Raw genomic sequence first — 27,863 nt, forward strand, 5'->3', positions numbered from 1 at the left:
ACTCATGTTTTACAATCAATTCAGATGATGTCCTTACCAAACCGGCTGTATTCCAATGTCTTCTGTGTTGTCTTCATGTGATGTTGTTGTTGTTGTTGTTCCAGATCTGGTTTGTGGCAGTTTGAACCCTGAACCTGAAGTTTCTTTGCAATGCTAAAAATAACATCCTTTTCATGTGCTGGGTCATAGCAGTTTCCATCCATAGCTTCAGCTATAAGTATCCACAGGATCAAATCGAAGTCAGTGACAGTAGCCAGGAGTGTCTTATGTGGCCAGTAATGGGTTAGCTGCCAGGACATCTCTTCTGGGACTTAACAACAAAATGTTAGGCATAGACCACATGCAGGATTTATCTGGAGCAAATTTTAACCAAAGCATAATTGCAGCACAAGCCAGTGTAAACAGGCGAAATACCACAGAGGCTTTTAAAGGCTTGGTGTTGTTCAGTCGTTAAGTCGTGTCCGACTCTTCGTGACCCCATCGACCATAGCACGCCACGCCTTCCTGTCCTCTGCTCTCTCCCGGAGCGTGCTCAAGTCCATATTCATTGCATCGGTGATGCTATCTAGCCATCTCATCCTCTGCCGTCCCGTTCTCCTTTTGCCTTCAGTCTTTCCCAGCTTTTAAAGGCTACTTCGCCTTTAATCAAAAGTTTCTTGCTTGTAGGTTGGGCCCCTTTTATTGTTCCTGTTGAGCATGGCAGCAGCATCACTGATGAATAGCCTCTTAATTACATCTTGAATAGCATATCTTAATTGTCCCTTTTTTTCTTTACTTTTTATACAGTGAAATAAATTGAACTGTTTCACTGTATAGGGAATATATGGAAAAGGAAAATGATAATGAGAGGAAATCAGTAATTAAAGCACCCTTGTGGAAATGGGAACTGAGAATAAGAGGCAATTCAGAGAAAGTACTCAAAGGGTTAATGACAGGCTACTCAACAGCAATTCCTCTGCCATACTCAACAGGAAGCAATAAACTTGCAAAACCTGCAAGCAGGAAGCTTTCAATTGTTGTTGGAAGGGATCTTTACTGAATGGAATTGCCTTCTGAGTAAACATCATAAAATGTTCTTGGCCATGGGAATGGGAATTGCCAGATAATACAGCATAATATTGCTGTGTGGAACCACCATTTGAATTCTGCTTCCAGATTATTGTAGAAGCATTAAAGGGTTCTAGTGGGGAAGCTCTGGTCTGATCTGAGCAGAAAGGTCAATGTAATCACATTTCCCTATTTACTCTTATGTTGAAGAATGCTCCAAATGTGCATTATGCTTGTGACACAAAGATAATTCCTTGACTATGAAATGAATGGGGAAATTCCTGTTCACGGGGTCCCCACTGAGCTTTAAATCACAGCGTGTATACTTAGAGTTGCTGTGGCAGCAATATAAATATGTGTATACTGTGTATTCATGTTTAACTATCGCTACTGTTAAACCTGCACAGAGACTGATGTGCCTCCTCATTTGTTCCTGAAAGTATATTAGAATAATTCATAGAATAATAGGGTTGGAAGGGGCCTACAAGGCCATCGAGTCCAACCCCCTGCTCATTGCAGGAATCCAAGTCAGAGCATCCCTGACAGATGGCTATTCAGCCTCATCTTGAATGCCTCCAGTGTGGGAGAAACCATCACCTCCCTAGGTCATTGGTTCCATTGTCGCATTGCTCTAACAGTCAGGACGTTTTTCCTGATGTTCAGCCGGAATCTGGCTTCCTGTAACTTGAACCCATTATTCCATGTCCTGCACTGTGGGATGATCAAGAAGAGATGCTGTCCTTCCTCTCTGTGACAACCTTTCAAGTATTTGAAGAGCTCTATCCTATCTCCCCTCAGTCTTCTCTTCTGGAGCCTAAACATGCCCAGTTCCTTCAGTCTCTCCTCATAGGGCTTTGTTTCCAGTCCTCTGATCATCTTTATTGCCCTCCTCTGAACCCTCTCCAGTTTGCCTGCATCCTTCTTAAAGTGTGGTGCCCAGAATTGGACACACTACTCCAGAGGAAGTCAAACCAGTGCTGAGTAGAGGGGAACTAGTACTTCCCGGGATTTGGAAGCTATGCTTCTATTAATGCAGCCCAAAAGAGCATTTACCTTCTTTTGCAGCCACATCACATTGTTGGCTCTTATTCAGCTTGTGATTGACAACAATTCCAAGATCCTTCTCGCTTGTAGTGTTGTTGAGCCACGTATCCCCCATCTTGTAACTGTGCATTTGGTTTCTTTTTCCTAGGTGCAGAACTTGGCATTTATCCCTATTAAATGTCATTCTGTTGTTTTCTGCCCAGCACTCCAGTCTATCAAGATCACTTTGAATTTTGTTTCTGTCTTCCAAAGTATTAGCTATCCTGCCCAGTTTTGTGTCATCTGCAAATTTGATCAGCATTCCCTGCACCTCCTCCTCCCAGTCATTAATACAAATGTTGAAGAGCACTGGGCTCAGAACTGAGCCCTGCGGTATCCCACTCGTTACCTCTCCCCAGTTTGAGAAGGTCCCATTGATAAGCACTCTTTGAGTCCAATTCTGTAGCCAACTGTGGATCCACTGGATCGTTGTTTCATCAGCCCACTTTGAGCTAGTTTGCCCATCAGGATATCATGGGGCACTTTGTCGAAAGCTTTGGTGAAGTCGAGGTATATGATGTCTACAGCATTCCCACGGTCCACAAGGGAGGTGACTTGATCAAAAAATGAGATCAGATTTGTCTGGCAGGACTTGTTCTTGACAAATCCATGTTGGCTTCGAGTAATCACTGCATTGTTTTCAAGGTGCTTCCAGATGGATTGCTTTATCATCTGCTCCAGAATTTTCCCAGGGATTGATGTCAGGCTGACTGGTCTGTAGTTCCCAGTTTCCTCCTTTTTACCCTTTTTGAAGATAGGGACCACATTAGCCCTCCTCCAGTCATCTGGCACTTCCCCCGTCTTCCATGATTTCTCAAAGAGAATAGACAGCGGTTCTGAGAGTTCTTCTGCCAGTTCCTTTATGACTCTAGGATGTAGTTCATCTGGCCCTGGAGATTTGAACTCATTAAAAGTAATTAGGTGTTCCTTGACCATATGCCTATCAATCTCAAGCTGCAATCCTGCCCCTTCAGCCTGTACTTCGCCTTTGCCAGAGGGGGTCATAGACCCTCTTTTGGGAGAAGACTGAGCCAAAGTAGGAATTGAGCACCTCTGTCTTTTCTTTGTCATCTGTTATCATTTTGCCATCCTTATTTAATAGATGAACAACCATTTCTTTCCTCTGCCTTTTACTATGCACGTAGCTGAAGAAAGCCTTTTTGTTGTTTTCATTCCCACACCACCACCTTCAACCTCCAACCTTCCCATTGAACAAATCTTGGAGCATTCTTTTGACACCAGCTAAGCCATGCTAATGATGACATGTCTGTAATTGTCATTAAAAGGCTGCAGAAAAAGAGATTGTGACATAACTCCATTTTCAGTGAAATCTTTCCCTGGAAAAAGGCAAGGTCTTATGATTTGGGGAGAGCCATTTATCTTAACTGACTAGCTTCACACAGACACCCTGCTAGGAAACTTTCCCAAGTTGAAAGAGAGACTTCCTCTTCCTCTCTAAGGCTGCAACTCATGGATACTTATTTGGGAGTAAGTCTCACTGACTAAAGAGTGAGACTTGATTCTGATAAACAAGGAGGATCAGGTTGCATGGATCTAATGAACCTGAAGTTTCTTTGCAATGCTAAAAATAACACCCTTTTCATGTGCTGGGTCATAGCAGTTCCATAGCTTCAGCTGTGAGTATCCACAGGATCAAATCAAAGTCACTAACAGTAGCCAAGAGTGTCACAAAATATGATCAGTAATGGGATAACAGCTAGGGATGTACGAAAGTCACTTACCTTTTTGCAGCTTGGCTTCGCGGTGGGTGGGAGGCGCTTCACTTTTCCCCCCAAAGTTCAGGCGAAGGGGGGAGGCTTCCTGCCTCGCCCGGCTGAAATTCAGGCCAGGGAGAAGCGCCCCGTCTCCCCGGCCGCAAAACAAAAAGTAAAAAAAAAAAAAAGGCCCCGTGATAGGCTACGTGACGATTTACGTAGCCTATCACGGCTAGATTTCCAAAGTCAGCTGTGATAGGCTACGTAAATCATCACGTAGCCTATCACGGCTGACTTTGGGGGGGGAAAAAAAGCACATACGCAAATGGCGGCGGCCTATGGGCGCCACCATTTGCGTTCCTTATTTTGGCACGTCTAGTCTACGTAAAGATTTACGTAGACTACGGCAAAAATAAGGGCAACGCAAATAGCGTGCCCTTATTTTTGCCGTAGTCTACGTAAATCTTTATGTAGACTAGACGTGCCAAAATAAGGAATGCAAATGGCGGCGCCCATGGGCCGCCGCCATTTGCGTACGCGCTTTTTTTTTTCAAAGTCACCCGTGATAGGCTATGTGACGATTTACGTAGCCTATCACGGCTGACTTTGGAAATCTAGCCGTGATAGGCTACGTAAATCGTTACGTAGCCTATCACGGGTGTTTGTTTGTTTTTTACTTTAGTTTTTTTTTTTTGCAATGGTGGCGGCGGCAGCCAGTTGGGAGACCGGCCGCCGCCCCCGCCCGCGACAAAATGCTGCCGAACCGCCGCCGGGACCCGCCGCCAGGAGGGACATTCGCCAAAGGTAAGTCCCGTCCCGGGGGAGGGCAGGGGGGCGGAGAATTTCACCACCGATTTCGGGGGGCCGAATGCGTTGGCGCTTGGCCCCCCGAAGATTCAGGGAGAAATTCTCCGCCATCCCTATTAACAGCCAGGACAACTCTTCTGGGACTAAAAGACAACATTCTAGGCATAGGCCACATTCAGGTTTTATCTGGACCCAGGTAGCATGAAGGGTGAACGAAGGCCATTAGCTGAGGAGTCCAAAGAAAAATGGAAGGAAAATCCAAGGAGTGGGGTGCAAACTGAGGCAGGTAGAAAAAGGCAGTGGGCAGCAGGGATGGGTTACAGATGCAATGCTGAAGCAGGAAGTGCTGGAGAAACAGGCTAGGAAACCTTTTGCTCAGATGAAAAATGGTATCTAAAGTGCAACTAATTTAGTCTGGAGTAAGGACTAAGCATGGCTAGGAATGTACGGATTTTGTAAAATCCGTTTGGTATGCATTTCATTGATTGTCAGGTGCCTTTTGTTCCATTGTCCCCTCATTGATGGAATCGGATTCTTTCCAATTTGCCGAATTTGTGCAAATTTGCATTTGCACAAATTTGCGCTTGCAAAAATGCACAAATCCCCCCCTTGTGTATTTTCATGCTTCAGCCTATGGGGGAAATGCACATTTTCAGTTGTGTGTTTTTATTTTACAAATTTTTCTATGACTAAATTTGCATAAAATTCCAGAAAGTAAAAAAACTTGTCCATAGATCTACAGCATTCATGTGACCCAGGAAAAACCACAGTGCTGTGGAATCTGTGGGTCAGATTCATAGAAATCCAAACTCATTTGATTCTGTTGGAGATTTCTCTGACATCCCTAAGCATCCCTAAGTCTGTCTGGATCTAATGCAGTGTGCATAGTGTAAAGGAATCCCTCTCTACCTGGGTATAATTGAAGGGAGTGGGGTACACAGTGCTGGGGCCCATAGTGAATCTGATTGGCTTACAGGAGGGGCTGGGAACTGGTGTCCTCCAGATGTTGTTGGATGCCAACTCCCATCAGCCCCAACCATTATGGCCAATGGTCATGGATAATGAGTTATAGTCCAACATCTGGAGGGCCACAGGTTCCCCACTTCTGGCTTGGAGTTACCCTTGAATTTTAAAGTTCTGAGACACTGATGACTTGAGTTACCCAGAGCGTTGGCTTGTGACAATCGCTATCTGGTCAACAGAGGGCAGATGGGGGGAATGCACACTGCACTTTATTTGCAGTATTTATTTTAAATCCCATGGTTTTGTGCAAATGCACCTCAACACAGCTTACAAAAGCTTAGCAAAAACAGTATGCAGTGTATAAAAGCAGCACTACAGTAGATAATTGCAAGCCACTTGCAACTGTGTACCACAGGAACGGAACTGCGCCTTTGGATGAAGTGACTATCTGTGTCCTTAGACTTGAGGTCAGAGGATTTGCTTGCTTCACTGGCCTTCTCCTTCAGTGCTAGCTAGGGATGTCAGAGAAATCTACCACAGCTTCAAATGAGTTCAGGTTTCTATGAATCTGACTGGTAGATTCCGCAGCAGGCCAGCTTTTTCCAAGTCATGTGGATTCTGCAGAATTGTGGACCATTTTCTAAAAAAAACTTTTAAAGGGGGATTTGTGCAAATTTGCACTTGTGTTAATGCACTTGCGCAAGTGGAACAAAACTCTTGTACATCCCTAAAAAACCCTGATTCCATCAGTGAGCGGATGACAGAACACCTTACAATCTAGTCCGTTCATCCCTACTACTTGCTCACCCATCCCTCTCAAGTATACCCAAGGGAATCTTCTGAGTCTTTGCTGCTACTCAATACTTCTTCTATTGTGGCTACCATTCTACTCCAACTAAATGTGTCCTGCCCAGCCTCTGCTTCCTTTAAACAGTCCTGTGTAGGCCACTGTGTAAATGGTATCAAGATTTCACATGAAAACCTCACAATGGACTCCATCATCAATACTACCCTATCCAGACTGATACTTTCCTGATGCTTCACTTGAATTCCCTTCGCTGTGTACTGCTTCACCCCAAGTCCTGCAACTTTAATTCTGCGGTTGCGTACGAGCACACACACCCTTCCCCTGAGTCTTTACCACAAACTGTGTAAAAGGAGATAAAATGTAAAGGAAGTTAAAATGCCCTTCCATTCTGTTCTTCGCTCTAGCTGCAGAAAGAAGAGAACCCACATAAGTATTTTAAACATGAATAGCATCCTACCTTGCAGTTTCATATTCATAAATGGAAAGAATACCAAAAGGAACAGTGGTCATTCTTTCTCTAACCAGAAATGTAGCAAGAGGGTTCTACAACAAGTTAATCTTCTATTTCTGGGTTATTTGGCCAGAGCTGGGATAATTTGATTCCTGAGGGAGATTCCAAAACCAGTACTGGAATGTTGACTAGCTAGACAAAAACTGATTGGCTTCTTCACAGCGACAGAAAGAAAACGTTTGAATAATCTCTCTGTGGCAGACTCATAGTTTACCAATGTGGATTTATGATTTGGCTTGCCATGACATTCTATATTTATTTCTTTTTCTTTTCATTCTTTCTCATACATAAAGGTCAGTTGGATGTAAGATTAACATTTCATGTGCTATATATGTAACAAATTGAACAGGAGGTTGAGGTAGACAAAAGCCATTCTAGGGCCCTGTGTGTTTAAATGAAGCAGTGGGGCTTTCACCCTCTCTTCCAGCTAGATAATAACGTGCTGACTGAAAATGTCAAACCTAGGTTTTAAGGAAAACATAAGACTGCAAGGCTGAAGGTAGAGATGCTAAGCAGAAATTAATTACAGTCTGCAATGCCCTGATGTATGGGAGATTTTAATAAACTGGTGGTTATTTCCTTTCATATTTCAGTGACATAAAATGAATTTAGGATAATTAATTTGAACAACTCATGGGAGATGAGTGTCAAAAGAAAACATGAACTAACTAAGCTATTCTCACATTGAGCAAGCCATGTCTAAGTTTATCCTGTCCTAGGATGACAAGGATACAACCAAGGTCATTGAAATGTATCAGTTTCTTTGGAATTAAATTATAATTCGAAATTATTACAGTGAAAAGAATCAGAAGGATGGTGGTGGGGACATAAAGCACTCTCTGTATAGAAGAGAGTGCTTTATCTCCCCACCACCATCCTTCTGGTGGTGGTGGTGGGGAGATAAAGCACTCTCTTTATAGAAACTGAATTGCTTGGTCTCTCTACCAGGAAAGCAATTTCCTTTCGAGTTTCCTGTTCTAGAGATCTTTGGGATGAAACATATAGGATTACACCATGTAGGGTCATATCATATTGTGCCTGTGCACTTGTGGGATACACCATTTGTGCAATGAGGCTTTTGTGGTTCTAAAAATAACCCCAAATGAGCAGAAATGCTTGTTTCTGGGACAGGGCAGTTCAGCAGATCTCACAGAACCTCACAGCTCCGCTGACCTGCCCCGATCTGGAAATGAGCATTTCATTTCTGCTAATTATTTTTAGAAGCTCTTTGCACAAGTGGTGGGTCCTGGAAGTGCAATGGAACCAGCGGAGCTGAGCGGCCCACTGGATACTTCCCACAGAAAATAGATTTCCAACATGTCAAGAACACCTAGGCAAAAGTGTTAGAATATGACAACAGTCCTATGACCACACCTAACTCTATATTTTCACTTCCTTCCCCCACCCCACAACTGGTTGGCAATGGCAGCAGGTACTTTCACACATGGCAGCACTGAGAAGAGCAGCAACGGCATCACTGACTGCATTGTTTCAATCAACCAATGGGAGTCTGGATGGAGACTATTTAAGCCCCTGCGACCATTTCCCTGGCCTTTTTACCATATGAGTTGAGTTGGACTAATCTGTCAATTTTGGTTTCTCTGTTTTGCATTTTTCCAATCTTAAACTCAGCTTGTTCCAAACTTTGAGCATTTTTTAAAATTTGCATGAAAATTCATACGTATTTTTGTGCCCATGTTTCCTAATATACATTTTCTATTCATTTTTTCTTAATATACACTTTTTGTGCACACAGTGTTCATAATATAATGCATTTGTGGACTTCTTTTCACTCATATATGCATTTTTGTGGGCACATTTCCCTCATATGCCCATTTATGTACACATTTCTTGACTGGAGAAGTCCATTTTAAAATTTGGAGACGTGCAAATTTCAGACAGATAGTTGAGTTTCAGTTTATACATTGGTTCATAAGTGCAACATTAGGTAAGTTCACATTAAAATGTGAAGGGAATTAATTCACTGCATCCCTACATATGAGCATGGAAAGCAAGACACGTCGCTGCTCCTACTTGTGGGTCTGTGCTTCAACGGTTGATTAGGCAGGAGGTGAGATGCAATAGCAGCAGTGAGACACAGAAAAGGGGCCAGGTGGTGCTTTTCCTGCTCGTTGAGTTATTAGCAGTGGATGCAGCCTTTCTGAGGCTTTAGGCTAGGGGTGTTGAACCTCAGGCCTGTGGACCAAGTTTGGCCCACCTGAGGTTGGCCTCTAGTCCTCTGAGTTTTGCCCTTCCTCTGGATCCACCCATATACCCCAATTGCTTGGTGGTTTTCTCACTTTTGCCAGTTTTCCTCTATTCTTAGGGATGTCAGAGAATTCTGCCACGGATCTCAGTGAGGCTGAATGCCAGTGCATTTGGCCCCCCGAAATCTGTGGCGGAACGGCCTGCCCCCCCCACGGATCCCCCCTGGGACGAGACTTACCTGGGGCGGATCTTCCGGGCGGCGGAAAAAGAAAAAGGCTTTTCCAGGCTTGTGAAAAAGAAAAAAAAAAGACGTGATAGGCTACGTAAATCTTTATGTAGCCTATCATGGTTGGGGGTGGGTTTAAAAAAAAAAAAGCGTACGCAAATGGCAGTGGCTACAGCCGCCACCATTTATGTTCCTTCTTTTTGCCATCTTAATCTATGTAAATATTTACGTAGACTATGACAGTGAAAATCAAGGGGAACGCAAATAGCGTGGCGGGCACTATTTGCGTCCCCTTTTGATTCACCGTTTTAGCCTACGTAAATCTTTACGTAGGCTAAAACAGTGAATGAAAAAGGGACGCAAATACCGCCCGCTACGCTATTTGCGTTCCCCTTGATTTTTGGCGTCATAGTCTACGTAAATATTTACGTAGATTAAGACAGCCAAAAAGAAGGAACGCAAATGGCGGCAGCCGTAGCCGCTGCCATTTGCATACACGGTTGTTGTTGTTGGTGTTTTACCCAGAGCCCTCCGCGGCTGGAAATCCAGCTGCGGACGGCTCTGGCCTGGCCGGGCTGGGCCTGGCCGGCTACTTCGCGGAGCTGCTGTGGAGCACAGCCGGCCATTCGAGGATTCCGGGGGGAGGAATGGAGCGCCTCCCCCCCAGTCAGGATTCCGGGGGGAGGGACAGAACGCCTCGCCCCCCACCATCAACATAATCCGTGAAAGGTAAGTCACTTTCGTACATCCCTATCTATTCTGAAATGTTAAAATGCCTCTCCGAAGGCTTTCTTACTGGCAGCAAGAGTTTAAAGCTAAAACTTGCTGGTAATATTTTGCCCCACACCTTTGCCTTCAGCCCTGTCCCCCACTGGAATAGGGCCCCCAAGAGCTTCTCCAAAATTGGGAGGCCCTAGTTTAAGGGTGAGCATGGCAGCCAGTTCCCCTTTACTGTTGGCTTGCAAGCAGGTTTGGCAGGGGCAACTCTCCCTGTCTGCTGTTGGGTGCCCAGCCACTACATGCCATAGTTTGCTGCCTTTGAGGCTTTGGACCCAGGTGTCAAATATGTCTTTTACAGGGGAGATGTCAATGGCTTTGGATTTAAGGAAAATTTGTAGTGAATGTGGTTTGGGTCTCTTCTCACCCCCAGCCCCCACTCCTGTTTAGGGAACATGAAATGAAGAATAAGGATAATGCAGAGGCAAGGGAGTATGAAAAGATTAAGAGGAAGATTGCTGAACTGGGCCAACTGATACTCAGGGTGCACTACATTTATGGGTGACATGTTGCAGGCTCAGGTGAGGCTTAGCACTGTGCTGAATATTTCAAGGTTACCCCCTGCAATTCATGGGGTTGGGGGCGAAATTAATACTCCAATGAAAGAGGGGAGAATTTCAATGAAGTTTCCTTTTACCTAGTATGCGTAGGAGATGGCCAAGGGGACCCTCTTTCTGTTTTTTAACTCTGAAAATGCCCCACATGTACTTTCAGCATGGTGGAGATCTTCACACAGAGGCTTTCAGCATAGCAACACTTCGTGGAAAGCCCAAGATACCACATGACATCACATGGTCTCCTGAGTATTCGGGGACTGCTGCTGGGATGAAAGCCTCTGTTCTAAGTAGGGATGTCAGAGAATTCCACCACGGATCTCGGTGAGGCCGAATGCCAGTGCATTAGGCCCCCCAAACTCCGTGGTGGAACGGCCTGCCCCCCTGCGGATCCCCCCCGGGATGAGACTTACCTGGGGCGGATCTTGCGAGCAGCTCTGGCAGCGGCAGCGGCTGGTCTTCCGACCGGCTGCCGCGGCCATTTCCAGTCTTAGTAAAAAAAAAGAAAAAAAGACGTGATAGGCTACATAAAGATTTACGTAGCCTATCATGGCTGGGTTTAAAAAAAAAAAGATGTGATAGGCTACGTAAATCTTTACGTAGCCTATATTGGCTGGGTGGGTTTAAAAAAACAAACAAACCTATGTATGCAAATGGCAGCGGCTACGGCCGCCGCCATTTGCGTTCCTTATTTTTGCTGTCTTAATCTACGTAAATATTTACGTAGACTATGACGGCGAAGATAAAGGGGAATGCAAATAGCATGGCGGGTGCTATTTGCGTCCCCTTTTGATTCACTGTTTTAGCCTACGTAAATCTTTACGTAGGCTAAAACAGTGAATCAAAAAGGGATGCAAATAGCATCCGCTACGCTATTTGCGTTCCCCTTGATTTTCGCTGTCATAGTCTACGTAAATACGTAGATTAAGACAGCAAAAATAAGGAACGCAAATGGCGGCGGCTGTAGCCGCCGCCATTTGTGTACGCGGGTTTTTGTGTGTTTTTTCCCAGAGCCCTCCGCAGCCAGAAATCCTGCCGCGGAGCACAGCCGGCGGTTCGAAGATTCCACAGGTGAGGAACGGATTGCCTCCCCCCCCCATCGAGGATTCCGGGGGGAGGGACAGAACGCCTCCCCACCACCACCATCAACATAATCCACGAAAGGTAAGTCACTTTCATACATCCCTAGTTCTAAGGGCCTTGCCCTGCTGTAGGCAAGAACACAGCTTTTAGAGTTTTAGGGGGGAGAAGTAAAAAAAGAAAAGAAAAAAAGAGCTTTCATATCAGATCCTTGTCCAAGAGATAGCGAAATCATGGTCATTATCCCATCCATTTGTTAACTTTAGGACTACAGCCCCATCCATTTGTAAACTTTAGTACAGTCCAGTGGCCATGGGATCAGCATGCAGAAAGCTGTGTGTACAGTCTGCCCAGGGATCTAATCTAGCATTAACTCCACTGTACTGCATGGCAAACTATCCTTGAAGTTCCCCAGGCATGATATGGCTGATTTTAAGCAAGTGGGGACAAAACATAAGCCCCACTTAAAGGTGTTTGAATCAGTGTGGCTCTCTGAACAGCGTCAGCGCCTAGAATTGCAGTATTGCTCATACCTACACATATGCAAGTACATATAATCAATGAGGCATAAGGCGTGCTCAACTCTTTGCAGAGCTGCAGCTTAATTACTACAGTACTCAAGTCACTGGAATTTTTAAAAAGAAAAATGAGAAATTCCTAAGTAGTCCAACTTCCTGCCATTACCATAATCCTAAATTGATTTCTTGCCTTTTTTAGTGTATCCTTGATTGCTTGGTAATGTGTGCGGGAAAGAAAAACACACTCTCACACAGAAAGAAATCTTCTCCTTTTCATTTTAATTAAACTTTAATATGGGAAGGCCACCATGGAAGTATATTCCGAGTTCAGAACATGTGATCACAGAACAAATTCAAGTAAAATAAAAGACTAAGCCTTGCAAACGAATGTCTCCTACAGCATTCCTCTGGTTCCCATTCTGCTCTGTGCATGTACATTTGTTCTTAATCACCAGCTTGCACATTAAAAGCAGTAAGTTTTAACAGTTAAGCAAGATATTCCATCCTAGCAACTTATATTAATGTTTGTTTGAATAATCTACTTAAGAGGATTTCTGGCCAGCAGTGTGGTCTCCTTGGCACTACTCCACACTCACAGCTGATGGCTTTAGTATGGTTTGTCCTCTGCTACTTTTTTACTGTGTTCCAAATCTTCTTATTCAGATTGATCCATTTCTCTATAGAAACAGATCTTCCATGTTAAGGTTCATCTCTGGAACTTCCATTCACTTCAAGCAGGAGCATATATTATGCATCCATTTTCATACAGCACAATCCATACATTTACAATTTCACATTTACCGGAACTCATTCAAGACCAACAAATCTATATTCTGAGGTTAAAAAATATTCATTTCATGCAAATGTTCATACACTTCCTTCATCTGCCTAATTTGTTTTCATTAGAATGTTTTGCAGATGTTTAATATGTGAAGCCAATGTGGCTTCACAAAAAGCTTAGAGATGACCTGAAAACAAAAAAGGACACGTATAGGAAGTGGAAAGAAGGCCAAGTAACAAAGGAAGAGTACAGGCAGGTAGCCCAGAATTGCAGGGATGGCGTCAGGAAGGCTAAAGCTGAGAACGAGCTGAGGTTAGCAAGGGATGCTAAAAACAACAAAAAGGCTTTCTTCAGCTACGTGCATAGTAAAAGAAAGAGGAAATAAATGGTTGTTCAGCTATTAAATAAGGATGGCAAAACGATAACAGATGACAAAGAAAAGGCAGAGGTGCTCAATTCCTACTTTGGCTCAGTCTTCTCCCAAAAGAGGGTCTATGACCTCCCTGGCAAAGGCGAAGTACAGGCTGAAGGGGCAGGATTGCAGCTTGAGATTGACAGGCATATGGTCAAGGAACACCTAACTACTTTGAATGAGTTCAAATCTCCAGGGCCAGATGAGCTGCACCCTGGAGTAATAAAGGAACTGGCAGAGGAACTCTCAGAACCGCTGTCTATTCTCTTTGAGAAATCATGGAGGACGGATGAAGTGCCAGATGACTGGAGGAGGGCTAATGTGGTCCCTATCTTCAAAAAGGGTAAAAAGGAGGAACCTGGGAACTACAGACCAGTCAGTCTGACATCAATCCCTGGGAAAATTCTGGAGCAGATGATAAAGCAATCCATCTGGAAGCACCTTGAAAACAATGCAGTGATTACTCGAAGCCAACATGGATTTGTCAAGAACAAGTCCTGCCAGATGAATCTGATCTCATTTTTTGATCAAGTCACCTCCCTTGTGGACCGTGGGAATGCTGTAGACATCATATACCTCGACTTCAGCAAAGCTGAAGTGGATTCAGCAGTGGATCCACAGTTGGCTACAGAATCAGACTCAAAGAGTGCTTGTCAATGGGACCTCCTCAAGCTGGGGAGAGGTAATGAGTGGGGTACCGCAGGGCTCAGTCCTGGGCCCAGTGCTCTTCAACATTTGTATTAATGACTGGGAGGAGGAGGTGCAGGGATTGCTGATCACATTTGCAGATGACACAAAATTGGGCGGGATAGCTAATACTTTGGAAGACAGAAACAAAATTCAAAGTGATCTTGATAGACTGGAGAGCTGGGCAGAAAACAACAGAATGACATTTAATGGGGATAAATGCCAAGTTCTGCACCGAGGAAAAAGAAACCAAATGAATGCACAGTTACAGGATGGGGGATACTTGGATCAACAACACTACAAGCGAGAAGGATCTTGGAATTGTTGTCGATCACAAGCTGAATATGAGCCAACAATGTGATGTGGCTGCAAAAAAGGCAAATGCTCTTTTGGGCTGCTTTAATAGAAGCATAGCTTCCAAATCCTGGGAAGTACTAGTTCCCTGCTACTCAGCACTGGTTAGGCCTCAGCTGGAGCACTGTGTCCAGTTCTGGGCACCACACTTTAAGATGCAGACAAACTGGAGAAGGTTCGGAGGAGGGAAACAAAGATGATCAGGGGACTGGAAACAAAGCCCTATGAAGAGAGACTGAAAGAACTGGGCATGTTTAGCCTCCAGAAGAGAAGACTAAGGGGAGATATGATAGCGCTCATCAAGTACTTGAAAGGCTGTCACAGAGAGGAAGGACAGCATCTCTTCTCGATCATCCCAGAGTGCAGGACATGGAATAATGGGTTCAAGTTACAGGAAGCCAGATTCCAGTTGAACATCAGGAAAAACGTCCTGACCGTTAGAGCAATACGACAATGGAACCAATGACCTAGGGAGGTGGTGGGCTCTCCCACACTGGAGGCGTTCAAGACGAGGCTGGACAGCCATCTGTCAGGGATGCTCTGACTTGGATTCCTGCAATGAGCAGGGGGTTGGACTCGATGGCCTTGTAGGCCCCTTCCAACCCAACTATTCTATGATTCTATGATTGTATGATAATATCTATTACTAGTCCCTTATAGATCAGCCTACAGAAGACTACAGTGTTCCATAAGTGGCAAGTTGGTGAACTGGACAAGAGGCCTGCAGTACTGGCCTAGATGGTCTGTCTCTATAAGCAGATGGACTGATGGTCTGTCTCTATTAGCCAGCTCCTTTTTTATGTATGCAGATCCGAGATCAATAGATGGTGGTGTTTCCATAATCAATTAGTGTGTTTTTGTTTGAGATAGGATCATCCCTATTATTCAGCGCTCAGTTTGAATCCAGATTACAACTCATTTACAAGTGCTTAACATGCTCAGTCACAGAGCATGTTAAGAGGGACAACAATGCATTTGTACCATCATCTCACACTCAAGACCTTCCTCCAACCTCTTGCAAGTATCTTTTCTACTGTTGTCCTATAACGATGTACTGGAATACAGAAGTGACATGTCCTGTTGCCATAAGTGGAATGGAAAGTTTTCTCCAGCTAAGCTCTTCAAAAGCTAGAACAACAGAAACAAAACTAGCAACTTAACTTCTGCTATAATTCACTGGTCAGGCCCCCAAATCTGCTTTGAAAGTATTTATTGAACTCTGGAACTCACATTTCACATACTGAATGTTAGTGGAGATTGCTTTTCTTTACAGTGACTGAAGAAGACGGACTTCTGAAAATGTGCCGAAAGAATGCTGCAGCCATTCTTCCATCACTTGTGTGACTCAGCATGGCTTCCTGGTCAGTATGCATGGCTTCAAGTCTATGAACTTTGGTGCTTCCCATTTAAAAAATCTCATTATCATAGATTTATCTTGTAGTAACCATTTTTGTATTAAATAATTACACCATAACAGGAACTGGATTCTGTGCTTTCAGTACAAGGCAATAACCTTCAACTCCCCCATGAACTTCTTTGGGCTTTATAGGAGTAGTAGGACAAACAGTGTTCACATCTTCTGTTTTCTATTGTCCAGATATTGAAGCAGACTTAATGAACTATGTCTAAATTAACTGTAGACCTACCATAGTCTGGTTCAGGCAGCACTTTTAATTTAATTTATAGGAATGAACATGGACTGAAACTGTGCTCAGCAGTAGACAAGACAACTATTATGAAGCAAAGGTTCTAGTCATGGAGAAACCTTGCTTTGGCTCTTCAACTTTCGGTGTTCCCACAACAAAATCTATTGAGAACACTCTGTGCTTTGTATGCTCCATTCCTTTTAGCTGGCTTATAACACAGCTGCTATATATTATCTTATATATTAGGCCACAAAGGTGCATTCTATAGGCACGATTGATCCATTACGAGCATCCCTTTCCCCCTCATTCACTGCTTTTCAGCCTAACGTTTGGGGACCCCATTCTCAGCCACTTGTACATTTCAGCACTTGAAACATACCAAGAGGGACAATCAGCTAACTAATATCTATACCCCCTTCTCTGTGTTTCTCTAGCTTTCTCCCCAATTCATTGTGCTGTCCAATTGTGCTATCATAAAGACAAGAGTTTGGGGCCTGTTTTGTGGTGGAAAAGGACTGTGCAATCACAAGCTTTACTGCATACCATCCCATCTAGTGACACCCCCCCCTCCCCGTTCTTATCATGAGAGTCCATTCAAAGGAAAATTACACCAGACCTCAATGGGAAGACGGGGGGGGGGGAGTGTCCCTCTCTTTCTGAGGCTATTCAGTGCCACAGCCACAAAAGGTGAGAACGACAGAACAAGCCTCTTCTGCTGTAATTGTGAAATGTTTCAAGCAAGTAGCAGAAAACCCTATTGAGATCGGGTGGTCCCATTTCCCAGAGACAAGCAAGTTCAATAATATACTGGTCAACAGAGTTACCCTATCCTGAACAAGCTTTTGTTTTTTCAGAAAGGACTAAAATAACCACTTGGAAATGTTAAACTAAGGCATGGCATTTTAATACGAAAATGGAAGTCTAGTATATTTTGGTTCTCCATCACAATGACTGCCCTCAATTAGATCGCTTAGGCTTGGCAAATTGGTTTCTGCAGGGTCTCCTAATCATAAAAAATAATCCATCCACATTTATGGCAGACTGCTTTTTCAGAGCTGTTTTAGCTCATTCCCATAGTAACAACAAGTGCCTGTTTTGGCTTTCTGCCACAATGTAATATTCAAGAATGTTCTTTTCATCCGTTTTTGAAAGAGGCGGGTATGAATATTTATATTACACTTTACATTTTGATAAGTTGAAGTATTTTCTGGCAACCTCTCTATTTTCTCTTGATTGAAAATGTGAATTTTTATTACACCAAGGACATCCAACGCAGCACTTTTTAGTGCTGTTTATAATGATCTCTCATTCTGAGATAATTTTTAATGGTCCAGGTCTCTCAGGGGGATTTATTGACAGGTTCAAACAAGCAACATTTTGGTTTCAAATATGGAAATAGAGTGGCTGGAGAGGACTAAGTCCTTCCGTTGTCCCTATTAAAAATGTGGAGTGGATGGGGGTCTTACACTTGCCAGTGACTAGTTGAGAATCATAAAATCCTTTAAAAAAACAAGTGTGTTTTTGCCTTAAATGAATGTTGTTGAATGAGATGAATCACAGACATGTACCTCTGAATCACAGAAACATAGAACTGCATACTACAGTTCTATACACACTTCCCTGACAGTAAGCCCCATTGGACTTGATGGGGCTTACTTCTGAGTAGGGATGGAGGAATCTAGTCTGTGTAAGGCCCATAGCCAGGGGTGGGCTAGGAGGGGACTTCCCCCCTAAATTTTCCTTGCCCCACCTATTTTTTTTAACAAACAAATAATTAAAAAACAGTTTACAATTTTGTCTTTAAAAGGCTTGCAACCCAGATGAACTGCCCCCTACTTTTTTGGTGCCCCTTCCAGAACTTTTAGGCTGGCTACAGGCCTGGTCCATGTCAGTTTTAGGATTTAGTTTTAGGATTCAGTTTTTAGTTTTCTCGTTGAACAGAAGCCTCTGATCTCAGAGGCTTCTGAGCGTTCAATGCCTTATTGGAATGCTGCTGGCAGGGTGGGAGGAGCAACAGAGGAAATTTTCACCTCTCCATCCTCTTTTGTTTTTGTTTTCCCACCCTCTAGATGGGTCTCTGAGCTTGTCTACCAGAGGTGCACTCGTGGAGGTGGGGCTGGAGCAGGAGAGACCATTGGAATTCTTGTATCCTGGCCTCTCCTTGCTCCTCCCCTCCCTGCCCACTGCAACGTGCCCTTTCAGACCTCTCTGAGGTCCTCCGAGGGCACTTTTCTGACCTTGTCGTGCAGGTGCCACTGTTCTTTCCCTGGTGGCTGCAAGTGAGTGAGGGGCGGGGACAAGGATCAGATTCCAGAGTCCCTCTTCTGAGGTCTTAGCAGTGTCTATGGAGGGAGGACTCCAAAGAATCCTATAGCCCCTAGGATGCTCTCAAGGAACCATAGGATTGCTATCTTATATATATTAAATCATAAGTTGTTGTTCAGTCGTTCAGTCATGTCCGACTCTTCGTGACCCCATGGACCATAGCACGCCAGGCCTTCCTGTCCTGCGCTCTCTCCCGGAGTGGGCTCAAGTTCATATTCATTGCATTGGTGATGCTATCTAGCCATCTCATCCTCTGTCGTCCCCTTCTCCTTTTACCTTCAGTCTTTCCCAGCATCACGGTCTTTTCCAGAGAGTTTTCTCTTTGCATTAGGTGGCCAAAATATTTGAGCTTCAGCTTCAGTATCTGTCCTTCCAATGAGCGCTCAGGGTTGATTTCCTTTAGGATGGACTGATTTGACCTCCTTGCAGTCCAGGGGACTCGTAAGAGTCTTCTCCAGCACCACAGTTCGAAAGCATCGATTCTTCGGTGCTCAGCCTTCCTTATAGTCCAGCTCTCACAGCTATACATTACTACTGGGAAAACCATAGCTTTGATTAGACGGACCTTTGTCGGCAAGGTGATGTCTCTGCTTCTTACTATGCTGTCTAGGTTTGCCATAGCTTTCCTCCCAAGCAGCAAGCGTCTTTTAATTTCATGGCTACAGTCACCGTCTGCGGTGATCTTGGAGCCCAAGAAAGTAAAATCTGTCACTGCTTCCATTTCTTCCCCTTCTATATGCCAGGAAGTGATGGGGCCAGATGCCATGATCTTCGTTTTTTTAATGTGGAGTTTCAAACCAGCTTTTGCACTCTCCTCTTCACCCTCAACAAGAGGCTCTTGAGATCCTCTTCGCTTTCTGCCATTAGGGTGGTATCGTCTGCATATCGGAGGTTGTTGATAATTCTCCCGGCAATCTTAATTCCGACCTGTGATTCATCCATCCCGGCGTTTCTCATGATGTACTCTGCATATAAGTTAAATAAGCAGGGTGACAATATGCAGCCTTGTCGTACTCCTTTCCCAATTTTGAACCAATCGGTTGTTCCATGTCCGGTTCTTACTGTTGCTTCTTGACCCTCGTACAGGTTTCTCAGGAGACAGGTAAGGTGGTCTGGTACTCCCATCACTTTAACAATTTGCCACAGTTTGTTGTGATCCACACAAATCATAAGTTAATTGCTGGGTGACCAGTCAGATGGGCGATTAATAAATTTAATAAATAAATAAATACATTCTGTCCAAATTCTGCATCAATCTGCAATTTTTTTAAGTATTGCTTTTTTTAAAAAAATGTATTTATTTTTGTATGTAATTTTCCCTAACTTATGCATTTTGTATCCATTTTCCCTAATACACACAGTTTTGTAGCACATTCACTCAACATTGTATGCAACTTTCCCTAATACATGCATTTTTGTACACATTTTCCCCAACATATGCATTTTTATACACAGTTTATGATCTGAGATCTCTGTTGCAAAATTTGGAGAAGTGTCCAGTTCGAAGAATAATGATCTGCATATTAGTCGTGGAAGTGCAAATTAGTTTGATTCACTTAAAAATACAGACCAAACAAAATTTTGAGTAGCCAGGCAAAAGATAACAAAGGGCATGTTTTCACGCTATCGGCTTCACTTTGTTTGCAACTCTGTTGCGATGTTTCCCCATCTTCTCCTTTTTCATCTTCTCTTTTTCCAGTTTCCACAGTGCTTAAAGTCTCATCTTATCACTGCTGTAGCCTGGGGCGCTGTGCTGTTTCCACTGAGCTCTAATCGAATTATTTTCTTGATGGCTGGGTGGAGTCTGGGTTGGGTCTGATTACCTCATCAGTGTTCCTGCTCCTCAGCCATGTTTCCAGGACAACGGAAGGAGAAGCTAATGGAGGAGTACAGGATTTTTAAAAAGGAATTGGCTTTGCTGTGAAAAGAAGCTTTCGCCTCCCCCCCCTTTTCTCCTTCCCCCTGAAAGTCCAGATGCACCTGCATTTCAGGAGCAAGCCTCATTGAGCACAATGGGAGTTACTTCGAAGTAGACAGACATATGCTTGTGCTGGAAAGGGGGAGGGAGAACACAAAGAGGGAAAGTAGCCCCCATTTTAACCCAGAGGACCTCATTGACCACAATGGGAGTTACTTCTGACAAGACAATAATGGGTTTGTTGTAGGAAAGAGACTGTAACCAGATCCCATTTTAATGCACAGAATCTCTATTTGGAATAGGGATGGCAGAGAATTCCGCCACAGATCTCGGTGAGGCTGAATGCCAGTGCATTCGGCCCCCTGAAATCTGTGGTGGAACGGGCTGCCACCCCCCCGACCCCCGTGGATCCCCCCCGGGATGAGACTTACCTTGGGCGGATGTTCCGGTAGGGGTGGACAAAAGTCACTTACCTGTCCTCGAAGCTTGTTCACAGTGGGGGGGAGGCGCTTCGCTGCTCCCCCCGTGAAGTTCAGGCCAGGGGGGAGGCTTCCCGCCTTGCCCGGCCGAAATTCAGGCCAGGGGGGAGGCTTCCCGCCTCGCCCAGCCGAAATTCAGGCCGGGGAGGAGGCGCCTCGCCTCGCCCGGCCGCGAAATCAAAAGTTTTTTTTTACGTAGACTACAGTGACCAAATAAGGAACGGGAATGAAGGCTCCCTATGGGGGTCGCCATTATCCGTACGCGCTTTTTTTTTTTTTAAAGTCACCCGTGATAGGCTACGTGACGATTTACGTAGCCTATCACGGCTGACTTTGCAAATCTAGCCGTGATAGGCTACGTTAATCGTCACGTAGCCTATCACGGGGGCGTTGTTTTTTTTCTTTGATTTGAATGGCGGCGGCGGCAGCCGGTCAAAAGACCAGCTGCCGCTCCCGCCCCGGGCGAACACCCGCCGAACCGCCGGCCGGACCCGCCGCCGGGAGGGACATTCGCCAAAGGTAAGTCCTGTCCCGGGGGGGGTGCAGGGGGTGGGGGGGTGCGGAGAATTTCTCCCCGAAACTTGTTCGGGGGGCCGAACATGTTGGCACTCGGCCCCCCGAGGTTTCGGGGAGAAATTCTCCGCCAACCCTATGTTCCGGGCGGCAGTGGCGGCGGCTGCGGTGGCTGGTCTTCCGACTGGCTGCCACCGCCGCCATTTGCAGTCTTGTCAGGTTTTTTCTTTTTTTTTACAAGACCTGATAGGCTACGTAAAGATTTACGTAGCCTATCATGGCTGGGTAAAAACAAAAACAAAAAAAACGCGTACGCAAATGGCGGCAGCTGCGGCCGCCCCATTTGCATTCCTTATTTTTGGCTGTCTTAGTCTACATAAATATTTACATAGACTAAGACGGCGAAAATAAGGGGAACGCAAATAGCGTAGCGGGCGCTATTTGCGTCCCTTTTTGATTCGCCGTTTTATTTACGTAGGCTAAAACGGTGAATCAAAAAGGAACGCAAATAGCGCCCGCTATGCTATTTGCGTTCCCCTTTATTTTCGCCATCTTAGTCTACGTAAATATTTACGTAGACTAAGATGGCCAAAAATAAGGAACGCAAATGGCGGCGGCCATAGCTGCCGCCATTTGCGTACACGTTTGTTTTTTTACCCAGAGCCCTCCGCGGCCGGAAATCTGGCTGCGGACAGCTCTGGCCTGGGCATGGCCGGCTGTTCCGCAGAGCTGCTGCGGAGCACAGCCAGCCATGGAGGATTCCGGAGGGAGGAACGGATCACCTCCCCCCCCTGTCAAGGATTCCGGGGGGAGGGACGGAACGCCTTCCCCCCCATCAACGATAATCCGCAGAAAGTTAAGTGACTTTCGTACATCCCTAATTTGGAAGCTGTGAATGAGTTATGTCCTAAGGCAATAGATCAAAGCCTCAAGATCTCATTTAATTAGGGATGGCGGAGAATTTCTCCCCGAAACTTCGGGGGGCCGAGCGCCAACGTGTTTGGCCCCCTGAACAAGTTTCGTGGAGAAATCCTACGCACCCGCACCCCCCCCGGGACGGGACTTACCTTCACCGAATGTCCCTCCCGGTGGCTGGTCCGGCCGGCGGTTCGGCGGGTGTTCGAGCGAGGCGGGAGCGGCAGCCGGTCTTTTGACCGGCTGCCGCCGCCGCCATTGCTATAAAAGAAAAAAAAAACGCCCCCTGATAGGCTACGTGACGATTCACGTAGCCTATCACGGCTAGATTTGCAAAGTCAGCCGTGATAGGCTACGTGAATCGTCACGTAGCCTATCACGGGTGACTTTAAAAAAAAAAGAAAAAAAGAGTGTACGGATAATGGCGGCCCCCATAGGGAGCCTCCATTCCCGTTCCTTATTTGGTCGCTGTAGTCTACGTAAATGTTTACGTAGACTACGGCGAAAATAAGGGCAACGCTATTTGCGTTGCCCTTATTTTCACCGTAGTCTACGTAAACATTTACGTAGACTACAGCGACTAAATAAGGAACGCGAATGGCGGCTCCCTATGGGGGCCGCCATTCGCGTACGCGCTTTTTTTTTTTTTAAAGTCACCCGTGATAGGCTACGTGACGATTGACATAGCCTATCACGGCTGACTTTGCAGATCTAGCCGTGATAGGCTACGTGAATCGTCACGTAGCCTATCGGGGCGTTTTTTTGGGTTTTTTTTTACTTTCGCGTTCGCGGCCGGGCGAGGCGCCTCCTCCCCGGCCTGAATTTCGGCCGGGCGAGGCGGGAAGCCTCCCCCCCCGGCCTGAACTTCACGGGGGGAGCAGCAAAGCGCTCCCCCCCACCGCAAATGGCCTTCGACGACAGGTAAGTGACTTTCGTCCACCCTTACATTTAATCGCATTTAAAGAATTGGGCTTAAAAGTGTGCCATTTCAATTGAAGGGGAATGTCTGTAAGTTCTGATGTAGGCATTCAAAGGCAAGCCTCATTCAGCACAATGGAAGTTACTTCTGAGGAGACACTAATGGATTTGTTGTGGGAAAGAGTGGAACCAGCCCCCATTTTAATGCACAGGATCTCTATATGGAAGCTGTGAATGAGTTATGTCCTAAGGCAATGGACTGAAGCCTCGAGATCGCGCTTAATCACATTTAAGGAATTGGGCTTTGATATGAGCTGTGTCAACTGAGGGGCTTTTCTGTTATTTCTGTGGTAATTGAGAGGACAAGCCTCATTCAGCACAATGGGAGAACCCCCCACCCCTGACTGGGGTCATGGGCTGTGTTCTAGTGCTTATTTTCAATGATGCTTTAAAAGTTGGTTCCTCGGCATCCTGCTCCAAAACAGTGGTGAAACGTCTGGAAAACACGGAGGAAAAGGGTTGGGTCACTGAGGTCAAAGCAACACAACCACAAAGGCTGGGCTACATGCCCCATGGGCAGGACTATGATACCGGACCCAGTGCGATTGTGGAAACAGGTCAGTAATGGAGCCGTGGTAAGTTGGAAAAGTCAGACTATAAGCAGTCTCAGAAGAAGCAGTTTTTCAACGATATAATGCAGGGCTGGTGCTGAATGGCCACAATGTCATGTAAACGCAGAGACCACGCAGCCAGGTTGGAGTAAATCACTGGTGGAAACACAGCCAAAGATACAAAGAAGATCATGGAAGAAAGGGAAAAGGGAACCACAGGTTTCATAGAGCAGATAGTAATAAATGTGGTTTGCTTTTGTGGTGTTTCTGTACCTTTTCCAGCCCTATTAAGTTCAAAAGGAGAAGGAGGCACCACCGTCTAATGAAAATATGACCAATCTATCTCTAAAATAAGGCAAATCCTCTTTCCCAATTTCAAATGCAGATGGGATATTTTTCAAAAGGCTACAATCCATATAACACCATGAATTAAATGGCATGAGGAAGAAATTACTTTCTATGGCCTGTGCTCTACGTGAAGCCTTCTTGGCTTTGAATTTTATACATACAAACATACATTTCATTCCTGAAAAAGTCTGTCTTAATACATAGAGTAGAAAGAGCCTTTCAACTCTGAATAATCTTACAGGATGCCTGATCACCCTCCTGTATAGCTGCAATATAATAATATCCATATCTCATGGATTTGAATTCTTTGTCTCCAACATTGGTGCCATGATGGTCCCTGTGGAGTGAAGACACATAAGTGAAATGATTATCACCCCATACAAGCAGTTCTGTTGGGGGTAGGGTGGGGGGAATCATCATCCCAGTATTTGAATAAACACTGTATTATTTTAGTTTTAAAAATTGTATGGCTTGTATGTTTCAAATTGCACCACTGTAATCAGTGAGTTCTACAAATCCTCATGACTATGAACATACTGCAAATGGTGCAAAATGAACATGATGATCCACAAAGTTTCCTCCTTTAGAAAAAAACACCACTACTCATGTTTCTAGATCTTATGGTTATAGAGAAAAGGTGATGTTTGCTAAGGGATTTTTTCTTTCACATATTTACTGCTGTTATTTACATACCCAACTCAGTGTAGGGAGAACAGTTTAAAAGTTGCATATATAATAATTTTCAAATTATGTAAATGTGTTCAAAAACTACTCTATGTCTTCATTATTTGAATTGTACACATGTGGGGCGGGGTGTGTTGTTTCAGGTTTTTAAAAGCAAATCTGTACTTTTTCCTAATTCTAATTCTAACTGTAGATCACAAGCGGCTATAATATGAAGTCTCCCACTGAGCTAGAAGAGCCTGCCAACTCCAGTTTTCTTGCTGAGCAAGTGTTTTCTCCTCAAATATTTGCCATTAATTTAGAGGAGTAAAAAAGGAGGCTCAAGGACTTAATAATGGGTTTACCATGTCTAGGTTTTCCACCACTGCTAGTTTTACCAATTCCTTTAGAATAAAGCCAAAGGGAGAACATAGTTTATCGGTGTGTGACTGGATTAATGTTGGTTTCTTTCCTCCCCTCCTTCAGTGAGGTAGGGGTGGACGAAAGTCACTTACCTTTTCTCGCAGCTTGTTCGCGGTGGGGGGGAGCGCTTCGCTGCTCCCCCCGCGAAGTTCAGGCCGGGGGGGGGAGGCTTCCCGCCTCGCCTGGCCGAAATTCAGGCCGGGGGGGAGGCTTCCTGCCTCGCCCGGCTGAAATTCAGGCCGGGGAGGAGGCTTCCCGCCTCGCCCGGCCGCGAACACGAAAGTAAAAAAAAAAAAAAAAGTCCCCTGATAGGCTACGTGACGATTCACGTAGCCTATCACGGCTAGATCTGGAAAGTCAGCCGTGATAGGCTACGTGAATCGTCACGTAGCCTATCACGGGTAACTTTTAAAAAAAAAAAGCACGTACGCGAATGGCGGCCCCCATAGGGAGCCGCCATTCGCGTTCCTTATTTAGTTGCTGTAGTCTACGTAAATGTTTACGTAGACTACGGCGAAAATAAGGGCAACGCTATTTGCGTTGCCCTTATTTTCGCCGTAGTCTACGTAAACATTGACATAGACTACAGCGACCAAATAAGGAAGGGGAATGGCGGCTCCCTATGGGGGCCGCCATTCGCGTACGCGCGCTTTTTTTTTTTTTTTAAAGTTACCCGTGATAGGCTACGTGACGATTCACGTAGCCTATCACGGCTGACTTTCCAGATCTAGCCGTGATAGGCTACGTGAATCGTCACGTAGCCTATCAGGGGACGTGTTTTTTTTTTTTCTTTCATTGCAATGGCGGGGGCGACAGCCGGTCGAAAGACCGGCTGCCGCTCCCGCCCCGCTCGAACACCGGACGAACCGCCAGCCGGACCCGCCGCCGGGAGGGACATTCAGGGAAGGTAAGTCCCGTCCCGGGGGGGGTGGGGGGCGGGGGGGGCGGAGGATTTCTCCCCGAAACTTGTTCGGGGGGCCGAACACGTTGGCGCTCGGCCCCCTGAAGTTTCGGGGAGAAATTCTCCGCCATCCCTACAGTGAGGACAATTCCTGGACAAGGAATTGACAACTCCTTTTACTGCATCCCCATAGGAGGATGTCCATGGGCCCATCTCATTGATAACCCAGTTAAATTGCCCTCTGTGTTTACAAGACAGACTTGGTAATCTAATCCTGCCTTGATATCAATATATACAAACACAGCTGTGTGCAAATGGCCTCTCAAAATTCTCCAGCCTTTTTGTGGCCAAAGAAATTGGGGCAGGGGGACAATTTCACCAAATTTCTCCTAAGGGATGAGAAATTCCCCAGCAGTTTCTCACATATAGTGCTGACTATTGGCAGGGGTTGTAGCACAGGTTCTTTCTTTTTCCTAAGGGTTTTTGGTTTATTGCATTGCTTCTGTAGGTGGCAACAACATCAACTATGTTGAGGCTTCTACTTTTCTGAGGCAGAAATTTGAATTTCTTTTGGTTTTTGAGCTTACCTAATCACTGCGAGGTGGCCGAGGGTGCTGTGTGTGTTTTCTCTCTTTATTACACATCTTTCCATAGCTCTGCAGCCTCCCAACCACCATTCTTGAACTGAAAAAGACCCATTGGAGGAATTACCTCATGATGTCTTCCTCATGAGAGAATTGAAGTGAAGGCTACAGCTGCCACAGAGATTATCGTACAATGAAAGACAGAACAGTCATGCACACTCCATGGCCACCTCATAAGTAAAGTAAGGACAAGAACCCTAAACACAACCCAAGAGAATTTCTCCAAAATTTCTTCTCCTTTGAATGTCTTTTTGAATGCAATGTTTTTTCTATCAAATTGAAAGAGAATGGTCGAAAAAAATGTGGGAGAAATTATTAGCATAGCACTATATATAAATACAGTATCTGGTGTGCTCTTTGTAACATATATTCAACCTATTCTGAGAACTGACTGAAAAATTATTTGCATTCACAATTCTAGCTCCCAGGCATGTCATTCCATGCCTTTGTAACAGGGGTGTCGAACCTCTTTTAGCCCAAGGGCCAAATTCAATTTCAGAGGAGCTCTCGCTGGGCAAGGCCAAAAGCAAAAGGGGCAGAGCCAAAGGCAAAAGGGTGGGGCCAAAATGCCCCAAACATCTGCCTGTTTTAGCTTACTACCAGTAACTCAGCTGCAGAAGAGGCATTTCAACTTTTTAGAATGGGGAAAAAACTGCAAAAGCTAGGAAGCCACCAAACGATCAGTAGAAAGGGGGCAGGTCCATCTGGGGAACCGTGGAGGTCCATATTGGAACCCCAGGTGGGCTGGATTTGGCCCATGGGCATGAGGTTCAACACACACACACACACACACACACACACACTTTATAAGATACTAGGGATTTACAGATAGCGTGGTAACCCATCATAACCAAAAAGATGAAAATAGGTATTGGCAATTGACTTATATAAAAACATATGGATTAAGATTTCCTCTCCTGGACCCTTTCTCATCACATAAGCTGTCTTTTCGATTAATCCCCTGCACCTCTCCACCTTGTACAAACTGCCTCTCATGAGCAATCAGCTCTGTAATCATTGCTGGAAGA

This window comes from Heloderma suspectum, chromosome 4 (assembly GCF_057233095.1).
Source record: "Heloderma suspectum isolate Gila_16-S chromosome 4, 16-S_ref, whole genome shotgun sequence".
Classification (NCBI taxonomy): Eukaryota; Metazoa; Chordata; class Lepidosauria; order Squamata; family Helodermatidae; genus Heloderma; species Heloderma suspectum.